The sequence below is a fragment of the Podarcis vaucheri genome (assembly GCF_965113315.1).
Source record: "Podarcis vaucheri genome assembly, chromosome: 16".
In the NCBI taxonomy this organism is placed as follows: domain Eukaryota; kingdom Metazoa; phylum Chordata; class Lepidosauria; order Squamata; family Lacertidae; genus Podarcis; species Podarcis vaucheri.
Genome location: NC_138754.1, coordinates 44530445 through 44557815, shown reverse-complemented (window position 1 = coordinate 44557815; position 27371 = coordinate 44530445). Strand labels below are relative to the sequence as shown.

Genomic DNA, 27371 nt, shown 5'->3' with positions numbered 1-27371 from the left:
GTATCTGCCTCTGGTTCAGGAACTGAGCCGTGCGCCAGTGCTCCAGATTCTTGTGATCCGTGCAGACCTGCACCGTGTGCTTGGCGCCGATCAGGAAGTGCCTCCACGCCTTGAAAGCTGCATGAATGGCCAGCAACTCCCTGTCCCAGATGGTGTAGTTCTGCTCCGACTTGCTGAGCTTTCTGGAGTAGAACGCTCCCGGCCTCCAGACCCCCTGTGGGTCCCTTTGCAGCAGGACAGCTCCCACTGCTCTATCGGACGCGTCTGTCTCTACCCGCATCGGTCTGCTGGGGTCGATATGCAGCAGTTGCTCTTCCGACGCGAAGAGACGCTTGAGTGCTTGAAAGGACTGCTCCGCCTGCTCCGTCCAGATGAATTTCTTTTTCTTGGAGCTTAGCGTGTCCGTAATGGCCGCCGTCTGCATCGCGAACCCCTTGATAAACTTGCGATAGAAGTTGGCGAAGCCGACAAACCGCTGGACCTCCTTCCGGTTGCGCGGGCTCTTCCAATCCAACACCGCACGAACCTTGGCGCTGTCCATGGCTAGCCCCTTGTCCGACAACTTGTAACCCAAGAAATCCACCTCCGTCGTGTCGAACTGGCACTTCTCCAGTTTGGCGTACAGTCTATGCTGCTGCAGCCTCTTCAGCACCTCCCGAACATCTTGGTCATGGGCTTGCTGCGATTCGGAGAATATCAGGATGTCATCCAGAAAGCAGACGCACTTCTTGTAAAGGAGTCCCGCCAACACATGATGCATGAAAGCTTGGAAACAGTGAGAACCGTTTTGCAATCCAAACGGCATCACTCTGTATTCGTAGGTGCCCAGAGGCGTGAACATGGCTGTCTTCCACTCATCGCCCTCCCTCATGCGGATGAGATTGTACGCACCTCGCAGGTCCAACTTGGTGAACACGCGTCCCTTGCGCACCGTCGCTAGTAGGTCGTCAATCCTGGGCATGGGGAAATCAGAAGGCTTGGTCATCTTGTTTAAGAGGCGAAAATCCACCACCAGTCTTTTTTGGGGCGTGTCTTTCTTCTTCACGAAGAAAACAGGACTGCCCCCTACTGCCCTGGACTCCCGGATGAAACCGCGCTGCAAATTGTGATCTATGAACTGTTTGAGTTCCTGTAATTCGTCCTCAGACATGGAATACAGCTTCCCTTTCGGCAGCGTCGCCCCTGGTAGGAGGTCAATCTTGCAGTCATATTGCCTGTGCGGTGGTAGCTTGTCAGCCTCTTTCTCGCAGAAGACCTCCAGAAAGTCTGCGTATTTGTGGGGGACTGCTTGCAACGTTCCCAACTGCAGTTGTGATTCCCCCTCCTCTCCCTCCTGTCTGGGCAGGATGCAGTGTTCTGCGCAATAAGAGGAGCCGAAGATCAGCTGTCTCTGGTACCAAGCCAGTGTCGGACTGTGCCTGTCCAGCCAACTCATGCCCAACACAATGGGCGTGTCCGACAGTTGGGTGACATTAAAACTGATGACTTCCCTGTGGTTGCCAAGGCGCATCACCATCGGTGGCGTTTGCTTCACCACCTGCCCCCCTAGCAACTCTCTGCCATCCACTGTGACGACTTGCAGGGGCAGAGTGGCAGGCAGTAGCTGTATAGCGTGCTGCTCCACAAAATCCTGCGCTATAAAGTCTGCGTTGCTTCCAGAATCCACAGAAAGCGGCACTTCGATAGTGACGCCATCGGGTAGCTGGAGAGATGCTGTGAGCTGCACTACTGGTTTGGGTGGGAGGGGGTCCGTGGGTTGCAAGATCGCTGGGGACTGCTTCACTGATGCGTCTGGCTGGGCCCCAGTGCCTCTGTCTCCAGCCAGACATCGTCGTTTCCCTGCTGTGGTTCTCCTTGCTGCGTTGCTGCAGTCACCATTGCTGAGGCTGCAGTGTGCTTGTGGAGCCTCCGGGGACACTCTTTCGCCAAATGGCTTGGATCCTCGCAGATGTAACACTTCCTGTTCCCTCTAGGAGGCTTCGCTTTCACTGCTGTCGGTGCTTGGGCTCTGGCTGCTGACTGAGCCCTTGCACCTCCAACCTCCATCGGTTCCCCTCCCCCTCCAGGCGGAGGTGTGGATTGCGCACGCGCTGCTTCTCTTGGAATGAAAGAGAAACTTCTCGCTGCTTCGCGCCCTCCACGTCCTTCATCTCTGCACCATGGACGTTCTTCCAGCCTCACCCCCACAGTCAGTGCCCTTTGGACCACCTCCTGCGTGCTTCGGGGCCTCTCCCCCCTTGCAATCTCATCCTTGACCGCAGAGCTTAGACCCTCCCAGAACAGGTCTCTGACAGGGGGCGAATCCCGGTCCCACTCTAAGGCACTGACCAGCGCAAAAAAGCGGGCGTGGTACTGCCGGACGCTTGCCCTCCCTTGTTTTAGTCCATGAATCTCCCGTCGGGCAAGATCCACATCAATAGTAGACAAAAAACACGCATCCATCGCTTTGATAAAGGCATCTGCATTCTGAAGCGCCGGATCTTTATCCCTCCACAAATTGCGTAGCCACGCTTTAGCATCCCCATGCAAATGGGATAGTATGAACCCCACTTTCTCTTCCTCATCTCTAAAGTCTTTTGCCAGCAGTTGCAGTGCGCACATTACGTCTGCTCGAAAATTGGGGTACTGTTGTAAATTCCCATCCAAGTGAGCCACAAGCCCTCCTGCTCTCCGTGCCAACCCAACCCCCTCCGGTCTGGGTCCTGGCTGCCCGTGTTTAACCCATGCTTCAAACCTGGCGTGGAGATCTCTGTAGGCGGCTGCCGCATCCTCCTCCCTCTTCTTGGATGCCAGTACCTCCGCGTTCAATTGGGTAACTGCCTGTTGCAGCGCTGCAACTGTCTCTGCTTCCGTCATCTCCCCTCCTCCAGCTGCCTCTCTCTCCGCTGCGAGATATCAGGTGTCCGAAGCTTTTCTGAGACGGGTCTTACTGTCAGAGCTGCCACCCAGTCCCAGCTCACATAGGACCAAGTCCGCCAGCGTTCACTTTATAAGAGTCTTTATTAAGTTACAGGTTTCATTTCCGAACTGCAGCGTGCAGCTCTACACCTTCTGCCCTAGGTCGGCGAAGACCCGTCTGAGTCCCCGCCTCTTGCACACCAGCTTAATACCCTAGCCTTGCTCCACCTCCTTCGCCTCTCCCTACGTCTCTGGGTCCTTCTGCCCCCCTGGGCCTCCTCCCTCCTACTCTCCTCTGACGCTGACCCCCCTGATCCTTCTGCCTCCTTGCGGCGGGCTTTGGGACCTGGCTCACTCTCCGGGCTGCTTACTGCTCCAGCTTCCGCTGCATTTGAACTTGGCGCGCGCGCCCAACTCTCTACTTTCCTCTTAACCGTTGCCTCGCTCTCTGAGGAGGGCGTGACCACCCCTGACTCGTGCCCTCCCTCCTGCTGACAGCCTCCGGAACCCGATGCCTGGCTACCTTCCTCCCTGCTGCTCTCAGTCTTGAGCGTGGGTCCCGACTTCCAGCTGCTGCCGCTCTCAGTTATGAGCGTGGGTCCCGACTTCCAGCTGCTACTCTCTGAATCTCCTCTGTTCCCTTCCTCCTGGGGTGTCCCCCCGGATCCCCCCCTTGCTCTGCTCACTGGGGCTCCCTTTTGGGAGTCCTCTGACTCACTGCTTAGGCTTGGAGATCTCGGGTCGTCATCATCACTCATTTTCCCTTCGGATTCCTCCCCCTCGCTCTCTGCTTCTTCCCTTCTCTGCGTCTCTGCTCCTGAACCCCTGACAATAATGAATACATGGTACTAAAAAGCCACAGGATGTGCTCATGGTCACTGGCTTATAGGGGAATGTCAGAGCTGCTTCCAGATCCTAGCTCACAGAGGATCACGCTAGCCAGCGATCATTAAGTAAAAGTCTTTATTGAGTTACAGTTTCCATTCTCAAGCTGCTGCGTGCAACTCTACGTCTAATGGCTAGATCGGCGAAGTCCCGTCTGAGTCTCCGCCCCTTGCGCACCAACTTAATATCCTAGCCCTGCTCCACCTTTTCCGCCTGACTGTTCTCCTCTGGGTCCCTCTGCCCCCCGGGGTCTCTTCCTTCCTGGATTCTTCTGACGCCGACCCCCCGGACTCTCCTGTCTCCTTGCGCCGGGCTTTAGGACCTGGCTCTCTTTCAGGGCTGCCTACTGCGTCACTTCCCTGTGCATTTGAACTTGGCGCGCGCGCCCAACCTTCCACTTTCCGTCTGACCGTTTCTTCGCTCCCCGATGGAGGTGTGGCCACTCCTGACTCATGCCCTCCCCCCTGTTGTGAGCTGCCAGCGCTTGATCCCTGGCTCTCTTCCTCTTCCCTGCTCTCTGGCGGTGACGCTGGTCCCGATTTCCAACTGCTCTCCTCTGAGTCCCCTCTGGCTCTATCTCCCTGGGGTGTCCCCCTAGGCTCCCCCCTTGCCCTGGCCACTGGTGCTCCTTTCTGTGAATCTTCTGATTCACTGGAAAGACTCGGAGATCTCGGGTCGTCGTCATCACTCATCTTTTCCTCTGCCTCCTCCCCCTCGCTCTCTGTTTCCTCCCTTGCCCTTGCCTCTGCTCCTGAACCCCTGACATCCATCCCCCCTCGAAGCCCCCCGTTCCCCCCTCCCCTCCTTCCGGTGCGGGAGCTGGGTGCTCCTGCGGCAGAGGGACGAACGTCGGATACCGTTCGCTTCCCGTGGTGGGCCTCCATTTGAAGTCTCCCGGTTCTTCCTCCCTGCTCTCGTCGACGACGGTCACCTCCGCGTCCATCTCTGTGCCGCCGTGCTCGAAACCAAGGTCGTCCCCGAAAACGTCCATGTCCGTCTCTCCCTCACTGCCTCCTGGCGGCGTTGCTCGTCCGGGACCTTCCAGCCACCTCTGCCGCCACTGCTCCTCTGGTCTATCGTCCCACCAATATGAGGGTTCTGAGGCAGATCCCGCGGGTGACCCCTCCAGGGAACGGGCATCTCGTATCGGGTCCTCGTCCGAGTCGAACCCCCGGAACGTGCTTGCAGAAAGTGTGGGAGTGAAAAGCCAGTCGTCGAAAAGGTCTGCTGGCATTGGTCTATGTGGGAAGAGGGCATGAAACTCGTCCTTGAGCAGAGGTTCGTCCAAGGCGTAGCCCGGCACCCAGCTGTTCGCACTGGCCGGGGTGCCCTCCTTGGCGAGAAGGTATTCTACTCCCTCTTCCCCCCACCTGGAGTCCAAAATTTCCGTGACTTCGTTGATGCGCTCCTCCTGTGCCACTCCCGCGTGCCCGGTTCTTTCCCTGAGCGGACTCGGCGCCGTTCCGGGTTCCTGAAACCTGTGCGGTGCCTTGTAGGGAGTGAGCATCGATCTGTGGAACACCGGATGCATTCTGGAACCCTCCAGAAGCGCCAGCCTGAAAGCCACCGGGTTGACCTGCTCTTCGACTTGGTAGGGCCCCAGTTGCTTATGCCCTAGTTTCTTCTTGGCCAACGACCTGGCCGGCACTGCGTGGGCTGCTAACCAGACCCAGTCTCCCACATGGATCTCTTCGCCAACCCTTCTGTGTTTGTCCGCCTGCACCTTGTATGCGTGTTTGGCCAGCTCCAGGTGCCGCCGCAGCTGATCGTGGACCTCCTGCAACTCCGACGCGAATGCATCTGCTGTCTGCGGCTCCCCCTCCACCATTCTTTCCAGTCCCGGGAAGGTTCTGGGGTGCCTCCCGTTGTTGGCGAAGAACGGCGTGACCCCCGTGGACACGTGCTTCGTGTTGTTGTAGGCGAACTCGGCGAGCGGCAGGTAATCCACCCACGTCGCAGGCTGTTGATTCGCATAGCATCTCAGGTACTGCTGCATGATGGCATTGACCCGCTCCGCTTGCCCGTTGGTCTGCGGGTGTCTCGCCGACGCCAGGTTGATCTTGACGTTTAGGAAGCCCATCAGCTTCTGCCAGAAATTCGAGATGAACTGCCGCCCGCGGTCGGACAGAATAGACCGTGGCAGACCGTGAACCCTGAACACGTGGTCTATGAACAGTTTGGCGGTTTGTTCCGCCGTGGCCACCTTCGCACACGGGATGAAATGTGCCATCTTGGAGAACAAGTCCACCACCACCAGCACGGCCGTCTTGCCCCTCGAGCTGGGCAGATCCGTGACAAAGTCCAGGGCCACTCTCTCCCATGGTTCGACCGGAGTTTGCAGCGGTTCCAACAGTCCGGCCGGCGGTCTGTGCACTGGTTTGGCCCTCTGGCAGGTGTCGCACCTCGCCACGTAGTCCGCGACCTCCCCTCTCATTCCGGGCCACCAGAAATCCCTGGCGACTAATTCCACCGTCTTCTCCTTGCCAAAGTGCCTGGCAGTGGGCACGTCGTGCTGTTGATGCAGTACCTTGGCGCGAAGTTCGTCACCCGGCACATAGATGGCCCCTTTACGGATGAGCAATCCATCTCTCAGCTGGAACCCGTCGGTCGCTGCCTTGCCCCTTTGCACCTCTGCCATCTTTGCTTGCACGAAGGAGTCATTCTGCAACGGTCGTCGCACCGCCTCCAGGTCCACTGTCGCCGCAGCGCACGCCCACACTGTTGGTGCGAAGATGTGCATGGCGGCCGCTGGCGTGGCGTCCTCCAGATACTGTGGCTTACGGGAGAGCGCGTCCGCCATGATGTTGGTGTCCCCCGGGACATACTCTATTCGGAAGTCGAAGTTCGCAAAGAACTCAGCCCAACGTATCTGCCTCTGATTCAGGAACTGTGCCGTGCGCCAGTGCTCCAGATTCTTGTGGTCCGTGCAGACCTTAACCGTGTGCTTGGCGCCGATCAGGAAGTGCCTCCACGCTTTGAATGCTGCATGAATGGCCAGCAACTCCCTGTCCCAGATGGTGTAGTTCTGTTCGGACTTGCTGAGCTTCCTGGAGTAAAACGCCCCCGGCCTCCAAACCCCCTGCGGGTCTCTCTGCAGCAGGACTGCTCCCACGGCTCTGTCCGAGGCGTCTGTCTCGACCCTCATCGGCCTGCTGGGGTCGACATGCAGCAGCTGCTCTTCCGACGCGAAGAGACGTTTGAGTGCCTGAAAGGACCGCTCCGCCTGCTCCGTCCAGATGAACTTCTTTTTCTTGGAGCTAAGCGTGTCCGTGATGGCCACTGTCTGCATAGCGAAGCCTTTGATGAACTTGCGATAGAAATTCGCGAAGCCGACAAATCGTTGGACCTCCTTCCGGTTGCGCGGGCTTTTCCAATCCAACACAGCTCGAACCTTGGCGCTGTCCATGGCTAGCCCCTTGTCAGACAACTTGTAGCCCAGAAAATCCACCTCCGTCACGTCGAATTGGCACTTCTCCAGCTTGGCGTAGAGCCTATGCTGCTGCAGCCTGCTCAGCACTTCCTTGACGTGTCTGTCATGCTCCTGCTGCGATTCCGAAAAGATCAGGATGTCATCTAAGAAACAGACGCACGTCTTGTAGAGGAGCCCCGCCAACACGTGATGCATGAACGCTTGAAAAACGTGGGAGCCATTTTGCAATCCAAAAGGCATAACTCTATACTCGTAGGTGCCCAGTGGCGTGAACATGGCTGTCTTCCACTCATCTCCCTCCCGCATGCGAATGAGGTTGTACGCCCCCCGCAGGTCTAACTTGGTGAACACGCTGCCCTTCCGTACCTTTGCGAGGAGGTCGTCGATTCGGGGCATGGGGAAGTCCGATGGCTTGGTCACACTGTTTAAGATGCGATAGTCCACGACCAGCCTTTTTTGGGGCGTGTCCCGCTTCTTAACAAAGAATATAGGACTGCCCCCCGCTGCCTTGGACTCCCGGATGAAACCGCGCTCCAAATTATGATCTATGAACTCTTTGAGTTCCTGCAGTTCGTCCTCAGACATGGAATACAGCTTCCCTTTAGGCAGCGCCGCCCCCGGCAGCAGGTCAATTTTGCAGTCATATGGTCTGTGGGGGGGTAGCCTGTCTGCCTCCTTCTCGCAGAAAACCTCCAAAAATTCTGCGTACTTGTGGGGAATCGCTTGCAGCATGCCTAGCAGCAGCTGTGACTCCTCTTGCTCTCCTTCCTGCCGGGGCATGATGCAGTGTTCAGCACAAAAGGAAGAGCCGAAGGTCAGCTGCCTCTGGTACCAAGCCAGCGTCGGGCTGTGCTTGTCCAGCCAACTCATGCCCAATACAATAGGCGGGTGCGACAGTTGAGTGACGTTGAAGCTGATGATTTCCCTGTGATTTCCAAGCCGCAGCACCATAGGTGGCGTCTGCTTCACCATTTGCCCCCCTAGCAGCTCCCTGCCATCCACCGTGACAACCTGCAGGGGCAGCGTGGCAGGCAGCAACTGTATAGCGTGCCGGTCGACAAAGTCCTGCCCTATGAAGTCTGCATTGCTTCCCGAGTCGACGGTGATTGGCACATCCATGGTGATTCCATTGGGTAGCTGGAGCGATGCGGTGAGCCTCACTACTGGCTTGGGCGGGAGGGGGTCCATGGGCGGTAAAATCCCTGGGGACTGCTTCACTGACACGTCTGGCTGGGCCCCAGTGCCTCTTCCTCCAGCCAGACATCGTCGTTTCCCTGCTGTGGTTCTCCTTGCTGCGTTGCTGCAGTCACCATTGCTGAGGCTGCAGTGTGCTTGTGGAGCCTCCGGGGACACTCTTTCGCCATATGCCCTGGATCCTCGCAGATATAACACTTCCTGTTCCCTCTAGGAGGCTTCGCTTTCACTGCTGCCGGTGCTAGGGCTCTGGCTGCTGACTGAGCCCTTGCACTTCCAACCTCCATCGGTTCCACCCCTCCCCCTGTTGGAGGCGTGGATTGCGCACGCGCTGCTTCTCTGGGAAGGAAGGAGGAGCCCCTGGCTGGTTCGCGCCCTCCACGCCCTTCGTCCCTGCTCCACGGACGTTCTTCCAGCCGCACCCCCACCGCCAGCGCCCTCTGAACGATCTCCTGCGTGGTCCGGGGTCTCTCCCCCCTCGCAATTTCATCTTTAACCGAGCCGTGCAAGCCCTCCCAAAACAGGTCTCTTACAGGAGCCGAATCTCTGTCCTATTCCAGGGCACTGACCAAGGCGAAAAAGCGTGCATGATACTGCCTTACGCTGGCCCTCCCTTGTTTCAATCCATGTATCTGCTGCCGAGCAAGATCCACGTCAATACTTGATAAGAAACATCCATCCATCGCTTTAATAAAGGCATCCGCATTTTGGAGCGCCGGATCCCCATCCCTCCACAAATTGCGCAGCCATGCTTTAGCATCTCCATGCAAATGAGACATGATGAATCCCACTTTCTCTTGCTCATCTCTAAAGTCTCTTTTCAGCAGTTGCAGTGCACACATTACATCTGCTCTAAAGTTGGGGTACTGTTGCAGATTCCCATCGAAGTGAGAAACCAGACCGCCTGTTCGTCTCGCCAACCCAATTCCCTCCTGTTTGGGTGTCAGTTGCCCTTGCTTAGTAAGCATGTCCAACCTGATCTGGAGATCCCTGCAGGCGGCAGCTGCCTCCTCCTCTCTCTTCCTGGATGCGAGAGCCTCGGCATTCAGTTGTGACACTGCTTCTCTGAGTTCCGCTATCTGCTGCTCAGCCGTCATGTCGTCTGCCGTTCGTGAGCTCGCTAGTAGGCACCTGCTTCTCTCCTCTCCTCGAGGCTGTAGATGCCCACAATTAATGAGACGGGACTTACTGTCAGAGCTGCTTCCAGATCCTAGCTCACAGAGGATCACGCTAGCCAGCGATCATTAAGTAAAAGTCTTTATTGAGTTACAGTTTCCATTCTCAAGCTGCTGCGTGCAACTCTATGTCTAATGGCTAGATCGGCGAAGTCCCGTCTGAGTCTCCGCCCCTTGTGCACCAACTTAATATCCTAGCCCTGCTCCACCTTTTCCGCCTGACTGTTCTCCTCTGGGTCCCTCTGCCCCCCGGGGTCTCTTCCTTCCTGGATTCTTCTGACGCCGACCCCCCGGACTCTCCTGTCTCCTTGCGCCGGGCTTTAGGACCTGGCTCTCTTTCAGGGCTGCCTACTGCGTCACTTCCCTGTGCATTTGAATTTGGCGCGCGCGCCCAACCTTCCACTTTCCGTCTGACCGTTTCTTCGCTCCCCGATGGAGGTGTGGCCACTCCTGACTCATGCCCTCCCCCCTGTTGTGAGCTGCCAGCGCTTGATCCCTGGCTCTCTTCCTCTTCCCTGCTCTCTGGCGGTGATGCTGGTCCCGATTTCCAACTGCTCTCCTCTGAGTCCCCTCTGGCTCTATCTCCCTGGGGTGTCCCCCTAGGCTCCCCCCTTGCCCTGGCCACTGGTGCTCCTTTCTGTGAATCTTCTGATTCACTGGAAAGACTCGGAGATCTCGGGTCGTCGTCATCACTCATCTTTTCCTCTGCCTCCTCCCCCTCGCTCTCTGTTTCCTCCCTTGCCCTTGCCTCTGCTCCTGAACCCCTGACAGGGAATCATAGAATCATAAAATCATAGAGTTGGAAGAGACCACAAGGGCCATCGAGTCCAACCCCCTGCCAAGCAGGAAACACCATCAGAGCACTCCTGACAGTATGTCTCTGAATTCTAGTTGCTGGGGAGCAACAATTGGGGAGGGCTGTTGCTGGCTTTCCTGGAGGCATCTGATTGGCTACTGGAGGAAGAAAGGCTCTTGGCTTTTGGTCTGACCCAGCAGGAGGTTTCTTGGCTTCTTATAGCACATAATTTGTAAATCACATTTGCACCCCCAACCCCCCACCCCGGTTTTAGCCTTATTCACTTATTTGGTCTTCTGTTCTTGCTCAAATACTATGTGGTATCTGGCCGCCCTACTACAAAGTAGTACTACAAAATCACACATTACAAAGATCACTAATTTTCTATACTGTGTCTAGAGATTTATTTATTTGGAACATTTGTGCCTCGCTGTTCAGCCAACAAGACCACCAGACAACTTAAACGCAATCAAAGCAAGATGGTCCCTCCCCACAGGCAAAGGGGGCAGGGAGGGAAGAGGAATATCAAATCTCAGTCACAAATCACTAAACAGTTGTTCCTATGTTGACCAGCTGGCACAGTTCAGGGGCTGGAGGTGCCTGAAGGAGCTGGGCCTCCAGCAAAGCTCTCCCACTGATGGCTGCCCCAGATAACAGTTGTGGGGAGAGGAGGCCTGAGGGAGCTGTCCTGTCACAGCAGAGCCAGTGGAGGGAGCTCTGCTTCACAGCTCTCACGGAAGTACTGTAGTTTGGATACTACGGGCTCCTCTGCAAAGCTGAAAGCAATTGCTCTGTGAAATAAATAAAAAATTCAGCGTGTAGAAATCCTTTCACTATGTGTCTGTTTTGTATTTAAAGCTTCACAGCCACCAAGTGCTAATGAGCTTGAAGCATGCTACAAGTCTTTCATAACATTATTGATATAAGTAAAGAAACATCTCATGTGGGAAAAATAGACACAATGTTTCCTTAAGAATTAAAAATTCCAGCACTCTCCATATGCAGCAGAATGAGGTGGCCAAATGGACCATACTACTTCAAGATACAGGTGGGGAATAACACTTCTATGCGTAAAAACCAAAGCCTAGCACATCATAGAGAAGGTACTTGTCAATTAAAAAAGCTAGCCTTCCCCTTGCTTTGCTGGCTTTCTAGTTGCAGGGAACTTTTAGTGTGTGAAAGCAATTTTCCACAAACTCTTGCAGTTTATTCGACAGTTTCAGATGTCTTTGTGTTGTTGTAAACAAAATCTGCCCTTATTCCTTTATTGGAGATGTGAGGGGATGATTAGCTGCTTGTGCTTAAAATTGTGCTCCCTCAGAGTTTGTGCGGCTCCACAAACCTCTGTGTGTGACAGAGCTCCTCAGACATGTCTGCTCTAGTCACTAGTAGAGTCTGACAGTGGCTGCCTGCGGAAGCGCTTCCAGCAAAGAAGCTCCTTAACGGAAACGCGTCTCCTGGACTCACGACGTGGCAGCTTCCGGCGAAGCATGGGTCTCCCTATGGTTGCTTCTGACACCTCCCCGCTGTTTTCGCTGGACGTGTCTCTCACCCCTCCCTCTCCCCTGCTAGTTCCTGCCTTGGCTGCTGCGTCTCTCTCAGCATTCCTGAGATCCTCCTCCAGAGACCCCTCGCTCCCCCTGCTGGTCCCTGCTTTAGCTGCTGACTCCCTCCCAGCCTCTGGGAGCCCTACCACCTCCCTTTCCTCTGATGTCAGTTCCCTGACATCCACCTCCCCTCCAGGGCCCCCTTCCCCCCCGCCCCTACTGTCTCCTCTGGGCGGTGAGGAGCTAAAACCCCGAAAAGAATCCTCTTCATCTTCAGACGTCTCGAACATTTCCCTCCATCGGTCTTCGTTCCGGCTCGCTGAATCCTCCTCCGCCTCGGAATCAGAGAACCCCTCCAACTCTTCTTCTTCGTCGGTGGTGGCAAAGTATTCCCTCCGGAACCTCGCCACTGGCTGAGGTTTACGAGGGAATCTCTGATGAAAAGTTTCTATCAAAACCTCGTCATCTACATCCTCTGCCATGACCCAGGTGTTTTACGACTCCGGCTCCCCTTCCCACATTACCAAATACTCTACTTGATCTCCCTTCCACCTGGAATCGAGAATCTCCGCTACATGGTAGCTGTGTTCCTTTTCCTCCATAGCTGGTCCCCTATTGACCCTCCCTTCTCTGTCCCCTTTATACGGTGACAGCAACGACCTGTGGAACACTGGGTGCAGCTTCATGTGGTTCGGTAACCGGAGTATGAAAGCCACTGGGTTGACCTGCTGTGTGACTTCAAATGGGCCCAGCCTTTTGGGTCTTAACTTCTTACAACCCCCTTTGAAAGGTAACCCTTGGGTGGACAGCCACACCTGGTCCCCCACCCTAATGCTTTCACCTTCCCTTCTGTTTTTGTCTGCCTGCCTCTTATATTCCTCCTTAGCCCTGTTTAAGTTAAGTTGGAGCTGGCGATGGATCGCTTCCATTTCTTCGACGAACTGTTCTGCAGCTGGAACGCTCCAGTTCTCCCCTTCCCCCCCTGGGAAGGCTCGGGGATGGCACCCGTGATTAGCCAAAAAGGGGCTCATCCCCGTGGACACGTTCTCTGCATTGTTGTAGGCAAATTCTGCCAACGCCAGCTTCTCCACCCAATCATTCTCTCTGTCATTCACATAACACCTCAAATATTGCTGGAGGACACCATTAGCTCTTTCTGCCTGCCCGTTGGTTTCTGGATGACGGGCAGTTGAGAAATTAACCTCTACATGCAGTAAGCTCATGAGCTTCCTCCAGAACCTGGAAGTAAATTGTTTCCCTCGGTCTGAAACCACCCTCAAGGGGGCGCCATGCAGCCTAAACACATTTTCTACAAACAATTTGGCGGTTTCTTCTGCTGTGACCGCATGTGAGCAGGCTATAAAGTGGGCCATCTTGGTTAACAGGTCTACCACAACCATGATGGCTGTTTTCCCTCTGGACCTTGGCAGATCAGTCATGAAATCTATTGCCACTGCTTCCCATGGTCTTTCAGGCGTGGGTAGTGGTTCTAATAAACCTGCCGGTGCCCGCCTCTCCCCCTTGGCTCGTTGGCATTGGTCACACCCTCTCACATACTCCCGCACATCTTCCCTGACCTTGGGCCACCAGAATTCCCTGGTAACCAGCCACATGGTTTTGTGTTGCCCAAAATGCCCTGCTGTGGGGCTATCGTGCAGTTGCTTGAGTACCTTTTCCCTCAATTCCCCTTCAGGTATATATAACGCTCCCTTGTAGTACAACGCCCCGTTTCTCTCCTCAAAACCCCCGGGTTTGTCTCCCTCCCTCCTGAGACCCCTGAGTTTGTCCTGGGCGTATTCATCCTGCACCGTTCCCTCTACCAGTTCCCTTTGCCCCACCAATGCCGCCCCACACACCCAGCGGTCCTCTGGAATGACATGGGTCTCTTCGGGTGCTCCCTCCCCCTCCAAATATTCAGGTTTGCGTGAGAGAGCGTCCGCCCTAACGTTCTCTGGGCCTGGCACGTAACAAATCTCAAAGTTAAATTTGGAGAACTCCTGGGCCCATCTCAACTGCCGTTGGTTGAGCACTCGCGCAGTTCTCCAATACTCTAGATTCTTATGGTCCGTGCACACTTGCACCTTATGTTGTGCACCAATTAGCAGGTGCCTCCATCTCCGGAAAGCCTCATGAATAGCAAGAAGTTCCCGGTCGTACACCGTGTAGTTCCTCTCGGATTTGTTCAGCTTTCGCGAAAAGAAGGCACACGGTCGCCACTCTGACTCCTCCTTCCCCGGCTGCAGAAGAAGCACCGCCCCTATGGCTCTGTCAGATGCGTCTGTTTCGACCCTCAGCTTTTTTTGTAAATCCACATGCAGAAGTTGTTCTTCAGAGGCGAAGGCCCTTTTCAGTTCCTCAAACGCTCGCTCCGCCTCCGCCGTCCAAACAAACTTCTTTTTACTGCTGAGACAGTCCGTGATGGGCGCCGTCAGGTGGGCGAAGTTTCGGATGAACTTACGATAAAAGTTTCCAAACCCTAGGAACCTCTGCACATCCTTCTTGGTTTTGGGTGTTTTCCATTCCAGCACTGCTTGAACCTTGCCGGGGTCCATGGCCAACCCCTTGTCTGACAGGCGGTACCCCAGGAATTCCACCTCCTTGGTATGAAACTGACACTTCTCCAGTTTCACCCACAGCCTGTTGGCTTGCAGCCTGTTCAACACTTCTCTGACGTCTCTCACATGTTGCTCCTCATTCTCCGAATACACCAACACATCATCTAGGAAGGCCACGCAATTCTTGTAGAGCAAAGGCCCCAGTACGTGGTTCATGAACGATTGAAAACACGCGGAGCCTGTTTGTAATCCAAAAGGCATCACGAGATATTCAAATGCCCCCAAAGGGGTGAACATGGTGGTTTTCCATTCATCCCCTTTCCTTATACGTATCAGGTTGTACGCCCCCCTTAGGTCCAGCTTTGTAAAAATCTTTCCCTTCCGCACCCTGGTCAAAATATCATCAATCCTGGGCATAGGAAAAGCCACCGGCTCTGTCACTGCATTTAACCGCCTGAAATCACATACAAGTCTCGGCTTGTCCGTGTGCTTTTTATCCTCAAAAAACACTGGGCTACCCCCCGCTGCCTTGGACTCTCTGATGAAGCCTCTCTTCAGGTTCTTGTCAATGAACTCTCGCAACTCCTGCATTTCCCTGTCTGACATGGCATACAACTTGCCTACAGGAAGCTGTGCTCCAGGGAGTAAATTGATCTGGCAATCAAAGGGCCTATGCGGGGGTAGTTGGTCAGCTTCCTTCTCGCTGAACACGTCGCTGAGATCTGCATACTGTGGTGGCACCTTCACCTTCTCCATTACTTCAGTCCCTGCTAGGGTGGCTTGGGCCCCTGCTGAACCCTTTCCCCCCCTGCAGTGTTCTAAGCAATGTGCTGAACCGAAGGAAACCACTCTTTGATGCCAGCCCACCAGCGGATCATGTAGGGCTAGCCAGCTCATTCCCAAAATAATGGGAGCGCCTCCCAAGGTGGCCACATTAAACGCTATCAGTTCTGTGTGCCTTGCCACCCTCATTATCATTGGGACGGTCTGCAAGCTGACTCCTCCTCCCAACAGTTCCCTGCCATCGATCGTGGTCACCTGCAGGGGGCTGCTTAAAGGGATCGTCTGTATCTGGTGTTCAGCAGCAAACTCCTTGCTCATAAAATTGCAGGAGCTGCCTGAGTCCAACAGCGCCTTTATTTTTAGGGGGTGTCCATTTTGCAGCTCTAGCGACACTTCAATCACTAGAGCAGGTCGAGGAGCTTCTGGCACGGGCACTTTCACTGCTCTTTGGCCTGGCTGCAGTGCCCCGACTGTGGCAACCAGGCGTTGGCTTTTACCTGCTCCGTTTCTCCCTGCTCTCCCCCCTCAACAGCTCCCACCATCCCTTGCCATTCCTTCCTCTGGGGGCAGACTCTGGCAAAGTGGCCTGGCTGTTGGCAGAGATAGCATTTCCGGGCCCCTTTTCCCTCCTTCTTAGCCCCCTCACTGGGCTTTGAAACTGCGCGCGCGCGGGCTGTTCCGACTTCCATCGGCTCTGCCGGCGGGAAAGCTGGCTCAGGAATGTCTGGAATGCGGAACTCCTTCCAACGTTCCCCTCTCCCTTCCCGCCTCTCCAAGGCTCTTGCCTCCTGGCGCGCTCCAATGGTCAGCGCAGATTGGTCAGGTCCAGACACCGCTCCGGGACAGCTCGTCTTTCACAGCCGAAGAAAGACCTTCTTCAAATAGCATCTGAATGGGTGCCGCCGATAAATCCCACCCCAATCTGTGAATCAGCATGGTAAATTCAGTCCAGTACTCACGGACAGATCGGCTTCCCTGCTTGCAAGCCATTAGCTGTCTGCGCACCACCCCTTCCTCAATATCGCTGGAAAACATTATATCCATTGCACGAAAGAACTTCATAGTGTCCTTTAGGATATCATTGTGCGTTGCCATCAGGGCTCGAACCCAGTCTCGCACCCCCTTCTCAAGATGCCCAATTACGAAAGCAACTCGCGATTCCTCATCAGGGAACTCATCAAACTGCACGTTAAGGGCATATTGCATCTCTGTCCTAAAGGCATGGTAATCCTTGGGGTCCCCCCCAAACTTCTGCACCAATCCTGGTACCTTTCTGGGGAACTGAGTGGTTCTCCCCTTCTTGTCTGCATCCTGAGCCCTTCTCTCCTCGAGCCTCGCCGTCTGCAGCGCAAGTTGGACCTCCAAAGCTTGATACCTTTCTTCCAAGCTTGGACCAGCTCCAACCCCTGCCTCTCCCGTTCCGGCTGGGTTGCTCATGATGCTTTCTCCTGCACAGGCAGCGTACAGAGACTGTCAGACTGCTGTGAGGGGATGATTAGCTGCTTGTGCTTAAAATTGTGCTCCCTCAGAGTTTGTGCGGCTCCACAAACCTCTGTGTGTGACAGAGCTCCTCAGACATGTCTGCTCTAGTCACTAGTAGAGTCTGACAGTGGCTGCCTGCGGAAGCGCTTCCAGCAAAGAAGCTCCTTAACGGAAACGCGTCTCCTGGACTCACGACGTGGCAGCTTCCGGCGAAGCATGGGTCTCCCTATGGTTGCTTCTGACACCTCCCCGCTGTTTTCGCTGGACGTGTCTCTCACCCCTCCCTCTCCCCTGCTAGTTCCTGCCTTGGCTGCTGCGTCTCTCTCAGCATTCCTGAGATCCTCCTCCAGAGACCCCTCGCTCCCCCTGCTGGTCCCTGCTTTAGCTGCTGACTCCCTCCCAGCCTCTGGGAGCCCTACCACCTCCCTTTCCTCTGATGTCAGTTCCCTGACAGGAGAACCTTGTAGGTTCTCCATCGGCAGGAGAAAATAACAGAGGCCAACCAGAGAATATTGAGAAGCAAAGCAGCTAGTAAGCCTGATCTTTATTAAACTGTTGCAATAGGGTGCTCCTCTCACATGCAGGAGAGGGGAGGAGGACCGCGAACAATGTGTGCTTGCCATTTTGAAATTCCCTGCCCTGGAGCTCAAGACCACCCCCACAAACATCATACCTACATCACAGAAAAGGGAAATTTCTACAATAGAAATTTGAATGTTGTTTTTCCTGTCTGCCAGGTTATCTGATAATGCCTTATCTGATTGCCTTTCCTGGTAGTCTGGCCATTCCTTTGAGATGGTAATTACCCAATTCCTGAGACAATGGGAAGCAAAGACAGACCACTGAATACATAACAGTGAAAATACATTATTCCTTTCCACTTGGGATAATCTTGCCATAAATGCCCAAAACTAGCCTGACTAAGGAGTGGTGGAGAGGTATACTTCTGAAAATTCAATAATTCTATAACATTTGCAGTATCCGATTGAGGTCTGCTGCTTCACATCAACAAGCTGAAAGGATTTACTCTATGACTTTATACTTTCCTTAATGGTAAATATTAAGTAGGGTAGACAAATTGCAGCATTGAGCTATTGTAGTTCCCATGCCAATATTGTGTTGTTTAGTCGTTTAGTCGTGTCCGGCTCTTCGTGACCCCATGGACCAGAGCACGCCAGGCACTCCTGTCTTTCGCCATTTAAAATTCCTTCTTGCTCCCTGTCAGTGGAGGCTCATCCTTAAGGGGGACTGGGGCACTGCTCCACCAAGCTCAATTGCTTCTCTGCTGTCCTCCAACAGCCTGCTTCTTTCTTACATCCTCTCTAGGGTTGGCATGAGCAGTGAGCTCTTTCCTCCTCAGTCTCAGGCTGCCTTTGCAGAACTCAACAAGGGGAGAGGGGCATGCCCCACATGTCCAGGGGAGGAGAGGGGCAGGGAAGCTGCTGCTCAGGCTCCTTGAGTGCGCCAGGTCAGACGTGACCCGGAGGCGGAGCTGCTGCTGTGACTGGGAGCGAGGTGCACTGCGGCCACCCACCCTCCGGCTCTCTTCCCTGGATCAGGCCTAACATAAGGACAGAACTCTGGCCAGCAGAAGCAAAGCAGCTTAGGTCAGCTCCTTCTCACACAGAGCCAGGCACCAATGAGGGAGCCTGCTTTGGGGGCACCTGTTTGTGCCCCCTGCCACAAATTTGTGCCCCCACGGCCCACACATGCTACACTGTAGTTGGCTTCATCCATGGGCGTAGCCAGCATTTTTGTTAGTGGGGGCAGGCCTTTTGTTAGGGGGTCAGAACCTCAGTTAGCTATGTATTTTTATTTATTTTTATTTAGTTGGCCCCCCTTGGTCACATCCATGGCTCCATCTATCATAACATTTTGGAAATGCCCTGACCCACCCACCCCAACACTGATGTTGATTTTCTGAGATATCAGGCGCTCAAGCACAAGATTCCACCTAAACATTAGGAAGAACTTCCTGACAGTAAGAGCTGTTTGACAGTGGAATTTGCTGCCAAGGAGTGTGGTGGAGTCTCCTTCTTTGGAGGTCTTTAAGCAGAGGCTTGACAACCATATGCCAGGAGTGCTCTGATGGTGTTTCCTGCTTGGCAGGGGGTTGGACTCGATGGCCCTTGTGGTCTCTTCCAACTCTATGATTCTATGATTCTAAGTCAAACATAAAGAATTGCTGCTGTTTCTTTTTGTGTAGCCTGTTTAGACTGGAAATTTGCCTCAGTTTTTTATTCTCTAAGGAAGGTTCTGTAAAGTGCAGGATAATGTAGTAGCTCACAGCATGGCAGGATGATCCCAAGAAGCTCAGTTAGTTGGGGACATGGGCATAACCTGGGGGTGAAGCGGCCACCCCTAAATCAAGTAAATAAATAAAAATACAGAGAGTCTGATATTCCAGATGCAATCACGCTTCTTCCTTAGGGCAGCCTCCTATTCATTTATTTCTTGTTGAAAGATAAAGAAGTGTTTTGCAGAAACTAGCAACAACCTTATATATCAAGAAGACACATGTAGTTCATAGTAACTGTCTTTCAGGGCAGTTTGTCTAGGAACAAAATCAAGTGTTGCTATGAACAATGACTAGTCACTAGAATAATAAAATGAAAGCTGGAGGTGGGGTTCGGGGTGGGGTTAGTCTTTCTTTAAACAAACATGTAAGTATGGATGCTAAGCAGAAGAAGAAGTAAGACAAGCGTTTCTGTGGGGGAGGGAGTTTATTGACTGCTCAGATATAAGACTCACAACATCATTTTATAACCAAAGAAAGTGCCTTTATGTGACCATTAAAACATCCATCCAGCTGGAAGTGTTGGGCGAGCCGACTGCATAATCAAAAACATCCATCCAGCTGGAAGTGTTGGGCGAGCCGACTGCATAATCAAAAAGGCCAGTAAGTTACTGTGAGACAAACAGAGGAAGCTGTGTTCCTTTTCAAATCTGTCTGTCAACAGTCACACACACCAAGCAAAAGCCACCCATAACAGACGTTTTCCTTGATAAATGGGAGAACTGTCTGATAATCAACAACCATATCATTTTATCCAGTAGTATTAGTTTGATCTGATGGAAACTGTACATTTCCCGAGAAGCACTGAAAGAATGCTTCATTTAACTACAAAACCCCAAATCTGGGATCCCATCACAACTGATATTTGGTAAAAGTTTTGCAGCAAAACCCCCACATTTTGTAACACCCCATAGAGTAATTGATACATCAAACCGGGGTTCATAATTAATATCCAAAACCCAACATTGTCCGGTTCACTCCAAACTGGTGCCAAAGTCTGGCAAAAGTTTTGTAGCATTTTGCCAGACATTGTAGAATTTTTTTAGCATTTTGCCCGACAAACCAAGTAAGTGACAGGGGTCATAAGGTCACCCCAAGACCCAACATTGCCTGATTCACTCCAAATCAAGGCCAAAGTCTGGCAAAATGTTTGCAGTAAAAACCGCATGTTTTGCAGTGCCCCCCAAACGGAGTGGTTCCTAGCACATCAGGAGGAAGAGTCAAGACAACCAAAAGTGGATAAATAGGTTGTATTTATTAAATATAACAACTTGAGGATCGGCAAAACTAGTCAGATTCGACCAATGTAACCAAATCAAATTACTGGTAAGTCTGGGCAGGTGTGCTTGTTCACCTCCACCCACAAACACGCAAGTGCTCAAACAGAGCTCTTTGCAGATCCTTAAGAATCATGTCACAACCCAAATCAGAAAGATGCATACCACCAGGTCTATACAACTGTGGGGCACAGAACATAATTCTGCCATAAGGGATATAAGCACCCACACTTTCAAACACAAACATCGTTGTAGAATGATTAGCTTTATGTCTTGCCCATCCACCTTCTTAGGAAGGCTGCCCCCACTCCATAAGCACCTCTACAACATTCCAAACCAAACTATGATAAACTCAGGGATGAGGAAGCACAGCTGATATTTAGTGATCTCAACTGAATTTACCTCACCAGATTGTTATCCCCAAGATGGATGACCAGAATATCAGGGTTAGGGTTAGGGCTAGGGCAGGGGATAGGTGGACGTTCAGGGTTAGGGTTAGTGCCTGGGGTTTTCCCCCCCATGCTTTTTAAGCTTCTAATGATATTGCTTCATTTTTATGAGACTGGATAATTCCAAAAAGTAAGCAAACTACCTGAAACGTAGCAAAACTAAGAGAAATGTGAAAACCAAAAGTGAGATACCAGAAACCCAACAAGGAAGGAATTCATGAAAAAGGAAAATTGCCAGACAGAGACTTTAATCAAATCATTACCAAATTCACCAGAATCCCAAAACCAATTGAAAAGAAGCAGAAATGTGAGAAGCAGAAGAAATAGCACCAGAAACCCCCCAAAAGAGGGGAAAAGTAAATTGCGCAGAAACCCCAAAGCCAGTTAAACCTTAGTTTTGCATGGTGTGCGGGTGATTTTGCTTTTCCCTGAGATGTTTACTGCGTGAGTTTCTTGAATTTCTATTCAATTGGTTTTCTCATCTTTGGTGGATGTGGTTTGTTTCTGTTGTTTCTGGTTTGTTTTTGGGATTATGTTGAATTTTTTCTGTGGTTTTCGTTTCATAGATTCTTTTATATAAATTACAATTGTGAAATATACTCAGAGTCTTGTATGTATTTCATGCTCTTTATTGCCCCCCCCCCAACCTCAGGCTTTTATATACATTATTTACACAATGAGTCCCATCTGACTAGCTAACTCTGCTTCCCTCTTGGAGCCTGATTGGCCTGCAGGAAAAGACCAATCAGTTGTTGCATTCTAGGATCCAAGGTTAGTACATAACAGATTGGGTGCTGGATTTATGGTGAGTTTGCTTCATTTCTAGGTTTTTTGGGTTTTGCACCTTTGAGAATATTAATTTGTATGAGATCTGATAATCCCAAGAATAAAAGGAAAACCACCAGAAATGAAGCAAAACCACCAGAAATGTCTAATGACCATTCCAACAATGAAGTCAACCACTAAAAACACAAAAACCTACTGAAAAGAAGCAGAACCATGTAAAAGCAACATCAATGGAAACTGACAAAGAAGCCAACCAACCCCAAACAAAGCAGATTCACCAGAAACCCCCAAAGCATTCAAAAGTATTACCACCAGAATGCAAAACAAGAAAACTTCTCAAAAGAAGCAATAAAGCAAAAGTCCAAAAAACAAGCTAAACCAATGGAAAAGAAATGAAGCCAGCTGCAAACGAAGCACATTCACCAGAAACCCAAGACTAAGTGAAAACTAGTATGCTGTGTTTGTTAATTTCTGTTGCTTGAAGTGCTTTTGGACTCCCACAAATTGCATGCTTGTTGAGTTTCTGGTTTTGCTTTTTAAAAACTGGTTTCCAGTTTCTTGTGGCATTGCTTTGTAATTGGTGGCTTTACTGCTTTTTTGTTTTCTGCTGATTTGTTTAATTTGGGGTGGTTTTGCTTGTTTTTTACATTTAATTGTTTTGCTTCTTTTACTTTGAATGGTTCTGCGGTTTTGGGTGAGATTGTTTCTTTCCCATTGATTTGGCTTGGTTTTCATGTCTCCTGGTTTTGCCTCATTTTGGGAATATTTCTTGGTTTTTGTGCTTCTGGTGGTATGTCTTCAATTTTTTGGCATAACCAAGCCAAAACACTAGAAACACAGAAACAAATCAGAAAGAAGCAGAGCTACCAGAAATCCAAAGCAAATTGATCAGAAATCCAAACAACCTATGAAGATGATGCAATACCAAAAGAAACACAAAAGCCAATTAAAAAACTGCTAAATGAAGCAACACCACAAGAAACAAAGAAAGCCTCATGACCTAACAAATGAAGCTGTCAGGGGTTCAGGAGCAGAGGCAAGGGCAAGGGAGGAAACAGAGAGCGAGGGGGAGGAGGCAGAAGAAAAGATGAGTGATGACGACGACCCGAGATCTCCGAGTCTTTCCAGTGAATCAGAAGATTCACAGAAAGGAGCACCAGTGGCCAGGGCAAGGGGGGAGCGTAGGGGGACACCCCAGGAAGATAGAGCCAGAGGGGACTCAGAGGGGAGCAGTTGGAGATCGGGACCAGCGTCACCGCCAGAGAGCAGGGAAGAGGAAGGGCGCCAGGGATCAAGCGCTGGCGGCTCACAACAGGGGGGAGGGCACGAGTCAGGAGTGGCCACACCTCCATCGGGGAGCGAAGAAACGGTCAGACGGAAAGTGGAAGGTTGGGCGCGCGCGCCAAGTTCAAATGCACAGGAAAGAGACGCAGTAGGCAGCCCGGAAAGGGAGCCAGGTCCTAAAGCCCGGCGCAAGGAGACAGGAGGGTCCGGGGGGTCAGCGTCAGAAGAATCCCAGAAGGAAGAGACCCAGGGGGGCAGAGGGACCCAGAGGAGAACCGCCAGGCGGAAAAGGTGGAGCAGGGCTAGGATATTAAGTTGGTGTACAAGGGGCGGAGACTCAGACGGAGCTTCGCCGATCTAACGCATAAGACGTAGAGTTGCACGCAGCAGCTTGAGATTGGATACTGTAACTCAATAAAGACTTTTACTTAATGATCGCTGGCTAGCGTGATCCTCTGGGAGCTAGGATCTGGGAGCAGCTCTGACAGAAGCAATAACACAAAACACCACAAAAAGAAGCAAAGCGTTTAGGATTAGGTTTGGGTAAAGGTTAGGGTTACAGTGAGAGTTGGGTTTGAGTTGAATTAGGATTAGGAGTTAAAGTTGGGGTTGAGTTACGGTAAGAGAAGAACAGCAGAAGGAGAAATATAATTTTATTACTTAGGGTTAGGGTTAAATTAGGCTTAGGTTTAGACTGAGGCTTAGGTTTGGGTTAAGTTTAGGGTTAGAGTGAGGATTAGGTTTGAGTTAGGGTGAGCATTCGGGTTAAGGTTTGGTATTGGGTTGGATGTGAGTTAGGGTAAGAGAAGAACAGCAGCAGGAGCAATATAATTTTATTATTTATACTCCACCCAAGTCACTTGTGGCCGCTTTCAATAAAAGGTAAAAACATGAGCGCACTCTAAGTGAATGCTCATAAATGTAGAAACTCTTACTTCCCATAGAATTCCCAAAGAAGACCTGGGAATTGTAGCTCTGAGCTTCTTTGCAGAGGGTTGGACTAGATGACCCTTGGATGCTCCCTGTCTCACTCTCACTCACTCACTCACTCACTCACACACTCCTCCTCTCCTTTTCCTGGCAGTTTCACCTTTTTCTGCACTCCTAGCTCGGAAGGGCAGAAGAGGCTGTGCTACCGCGAGAGCAGGGGTACCGGAAAGAGATGCCACCGGAGGAGAGGCAAGAGGACAGGAAGGGGAGGGAAACGGGCGGAAGAACCTGTGCTACCGCCATGTTGGGCGAGGGCAGGGGTACCCGGAAGGAGGTGCCACCGGAGGAGAGGCAAGAGGACAGGAAGGGAGGGAAACGGGCGGAAGAGCCTGTGCTGCCGCCATCTTGGGCGAGGGCAGGGGTACCCGGAAGGAGGTGCCACCGGAGGAGAGGCAAGAGGACAGGAAGGGGAGGGAAACGGGCGGAAGAGCCTGTGCTGCCGCCATGTTGGGCGAGGGCAGGGGTACCCGGAAGGAGGTGCCACCGGAGGAAAGGCAAGAGGACAGGAAGGGGAGGGAAACGGGCGGAAGAACCTGTGCTGCCGCCATCTTGGGCGAGGGCAGGGGTATCCGGAAGAAGGTGCCACCGGAGGAGAGGCAAGAGGACAGGAAGGGGAGGGAAACGGGCGGAAGAGCCTGTGCTGCCGCCATCTTGGGCGAGGGCAGGGGTATCCGGAAGGAGGTGCCACCGGAGGAGAGGCAAGAGGACAGGAAGGGGAGGGAAACGGGCGGAAGAGGCGCTGCGACGTTGGGCCAGCCGAGACGTGCTGAGCCAGGCTGGCCCTCTCTCTTTCTCCCGCCCACTCTCTCTCGACCCCGCTCTCCCCAGGGGGCAGCCCCGCCCCCCGCCCCGCCCTCACCTGCCTTTCTCCCCCAGTGGCCTTCCTCTCGTGCCCCTTGGCGGAGGGATGGGGCGGGGGGGCCGCGGAAGTTTATATACAAGAATATACATACCTAGATATAGGTGTCCGTTTGTAAATATATAAAAATAAAACGGATATATGTATATGTGTGTGTATATATGCAGTGCTTCTTTTCTATAAAAAAAAAAAGCAAAAAGGTATTTTGGCTTCCATCTACATAGGAAGAAGATGAAAACGCTCTGATTGGGCTTATTTCAAATAAGTGTTTTTGGGGTTAGAATGCACATTCAACCAAAAATCGCAGAGCGAAATGTATGTTATCAGCCCAAATCAAGCATGGGTGTTTTGGTTCATCTCAATAGAAAGAGGACGAATAAGCTTGGATTGCTCTTTAGGTGTTCATTCACCCACAAATTCCAAAGCCTAAAGAAAGCAAAACAGGTTGTTTTGGTTTCCATCTACATAGAAAGAAGAATCGGATTTCGCTTATTTCAAAGTCCTGTTCTAGGGAGTTAATGCACATTTACCCAGAAATCGCAGTGTATGTAATGAGAGCAAAATAACAAAACGCCATTGTCAGGGGTTCAGGAGCAGAGACGCAGAGAAGGGAGGAAGCAGAGAGCGAGGGGGAGGAATCCGAAGGGAAAATGAGTGATGATGACGACCCGAGATCTCCAAGCCTAAGCAGTGAGTCAGAGGACTCCCAAAAGGGAGCCCCAGTGAGCAGAGCAAGGGGGGGATCCGGGGGGACACCCCAGGAGGAAGGGAACAGAGGAGATTCAGAGAGTAGCAGCTGGAAGTCGGGACCCACGCTCATAACTGAGGGCGGCAGCAGCTGGAAGTCGGGACCCACACTCAAGACTGAGAGCAGCAGGGAGGAAGGTAGCCAGGCATCGAGTTCCGGAGGCTGTCAGCAGGAGGGAGGGCACGAGTCAGGGGTGGTCACGCCCTCCTCAGAGAGCGAGGCAACGGTTAAGAGGAAAGTAGAGAGTTGGGCGCGCGCGCCAAGTTCAAATGCAGCGGAAGCCGGAGCAGTAAGCAGCCCGGAGAGTGAGCCAGGTCCCAAAGCCCGCCGCAAGGAGGCAGAAGGATCAGGGGGGTCAGCGTCAGAGGAGAGTAGAAGGGAGGAGGCCCAGGGGGGCAGAAGGACCCAGAGACGTAGGGAGAGGCGAAGGAGGTGGAGCAAGGCTAGGGTATTAAGCTGGTGTGCAAGAGGCGGGGACTCAGACGGGTCTTCGCCGACCTAGGGCAGAAGGTGTAGAGCTGCACGCTGCAGTTCGGAAATGAAACCTGTAACTTAATAAAGACTCTTATAAAGTGAACGCTGGCGGACTTGGTCCTATGTGAGCTGGGACTGGGTGGCAGCTCTGACAGTAAGACCCGTCTCTTAAAAGCTTCGGACACCTGATATCTCGCAGCGGAGAGAGAGGCAGCTGGAGGAGGGGATCGGTGTTTGGGAGCAAGCTCACGACGGTTAGCAGAGATGACGGAAGCAGAGAAAGTTGCAGCGCTGCAACAGGCAGTTACCCAATTGAACGCGGAGGTACTGGCATCCAAGGAGAGGGAGGAGGATGTGGCAGCCGCCTACAGAGATCTCCACGCCAGGTTTGAAGCATGGGTTAAACACGGGCAGCCAGGACCCAGACCGGAGGGGGTTGGGTTGGCACGGAGAGCAGGAGGGCTTGTGGCTCACTTCGATGGGAATTTACAACAGTACCCCAATTTTCGAGCAGACGTAATGTGCGCACTGCAACTGCTGGCAAAAGACTTTAGAGATGAGGAAGAGAAAGTGGGGTTCATACTATCCCATTTGCATGGGGATGCTAAAGCGTGGCTACGCAATTTGTGGAGGGATAAAGATCCGGCGCTTCAGAATGCAGATGCCTTTATCAAAGCGATGGATGCGTGTTTTTTGTCTACTATTGATGTGGATCTTGCCCGACGGGAGATTCATGGACTGAAACAAGGGAGGGCAAGCGTCCGGCAGTACCACGCCCGCTTTTTTGCGCTGGTCAGTGCCTTAGAGTGGGACCGGGATTCGCCCCCTGTCAGAGACCTGTTCTGGGAGGGTCTAAGCTCAGCGGTCAAGGATGAAATTGCAAGGGGGGAGAGGCCCCGAAGCACGCAGGAGGTGGTCCAAAGGGCGCTGACTGTGGGGGTGAGGCTGGAAGAACGTCCCTGGTGCAGAGATGAAGGACGTGGAGGGCGCGAAGCAGCGAGAAGTTTCTCTTTCGTTCCAAGAGAAGCAGCGCGTGCGCAATCCACACCTCCGCCAGGAGGGGGAGGGGAACCGATGGAGGTTGGAGGTGCAAGGGCTCAGTCAGCAGCCAGAGCCCTAGCACCAACAGCAGTGAAAGCGAAGCCTCCTAGAGGGAACAGGAAGTGTTACATCTGCGAGGATCCAGGCCATTTGGCGAAAGAGTGTCCCCGGAGGCTCCACAAGCACACTGCAGCCTCAGCAATGGTGACTGCAGCAACGCAGCAAGGAGAACCACAGCAGGGAAACGACGATGTCTGGCTGGAGACAGAGGCACTGGGGCCCAGCCAGACGCATCAGTGAAGCAGTCCCCAGCGATCTTGCAACCCACGGACCCCCTCCCACCCAAACCAGTAGTGCAGCTCACAGCATCTCTCCAGCTACCCGATGGCGTCACTATCGAAGTACCGCTTTCTGTGGATTCT

The 27371-nt window shown here is 52.7% G+C and overlaps 2 long non-coding RNA genes across 3 annotated transcripts in view; both read right to left on the bottom strand.

Annotated features, from left to right (window-relative positions):
* LOC309521389 overlaps window positions 1-27371 on the bottom strand; it is a 348451-nt gene that overhangs the window by 288580 nt on the left and 32500 nt on the right. The gene's annotated exons all lie outside the window — the stretch shown is intronic.
* LOC309521394 lies at window positions 10786-24087 on the bottom strand. 2 transcript variants are annotated; one of them, XR_014214650.1, is made up of 3 exons: window positions 24056-24087; window positions 23895-23964; window positions 10786-11169 (listed from the first exon to the last, which is right to left on the bottom strand). It is a non-coding gene; the product is annotated as an uncharacterized lncRNA (long non-coding RNA). The 2 variants fall into 2 exon arrangements; XR_014214651.1 differs by having other exon boundaries at window positions 23928-23964; window positions 24056-24086.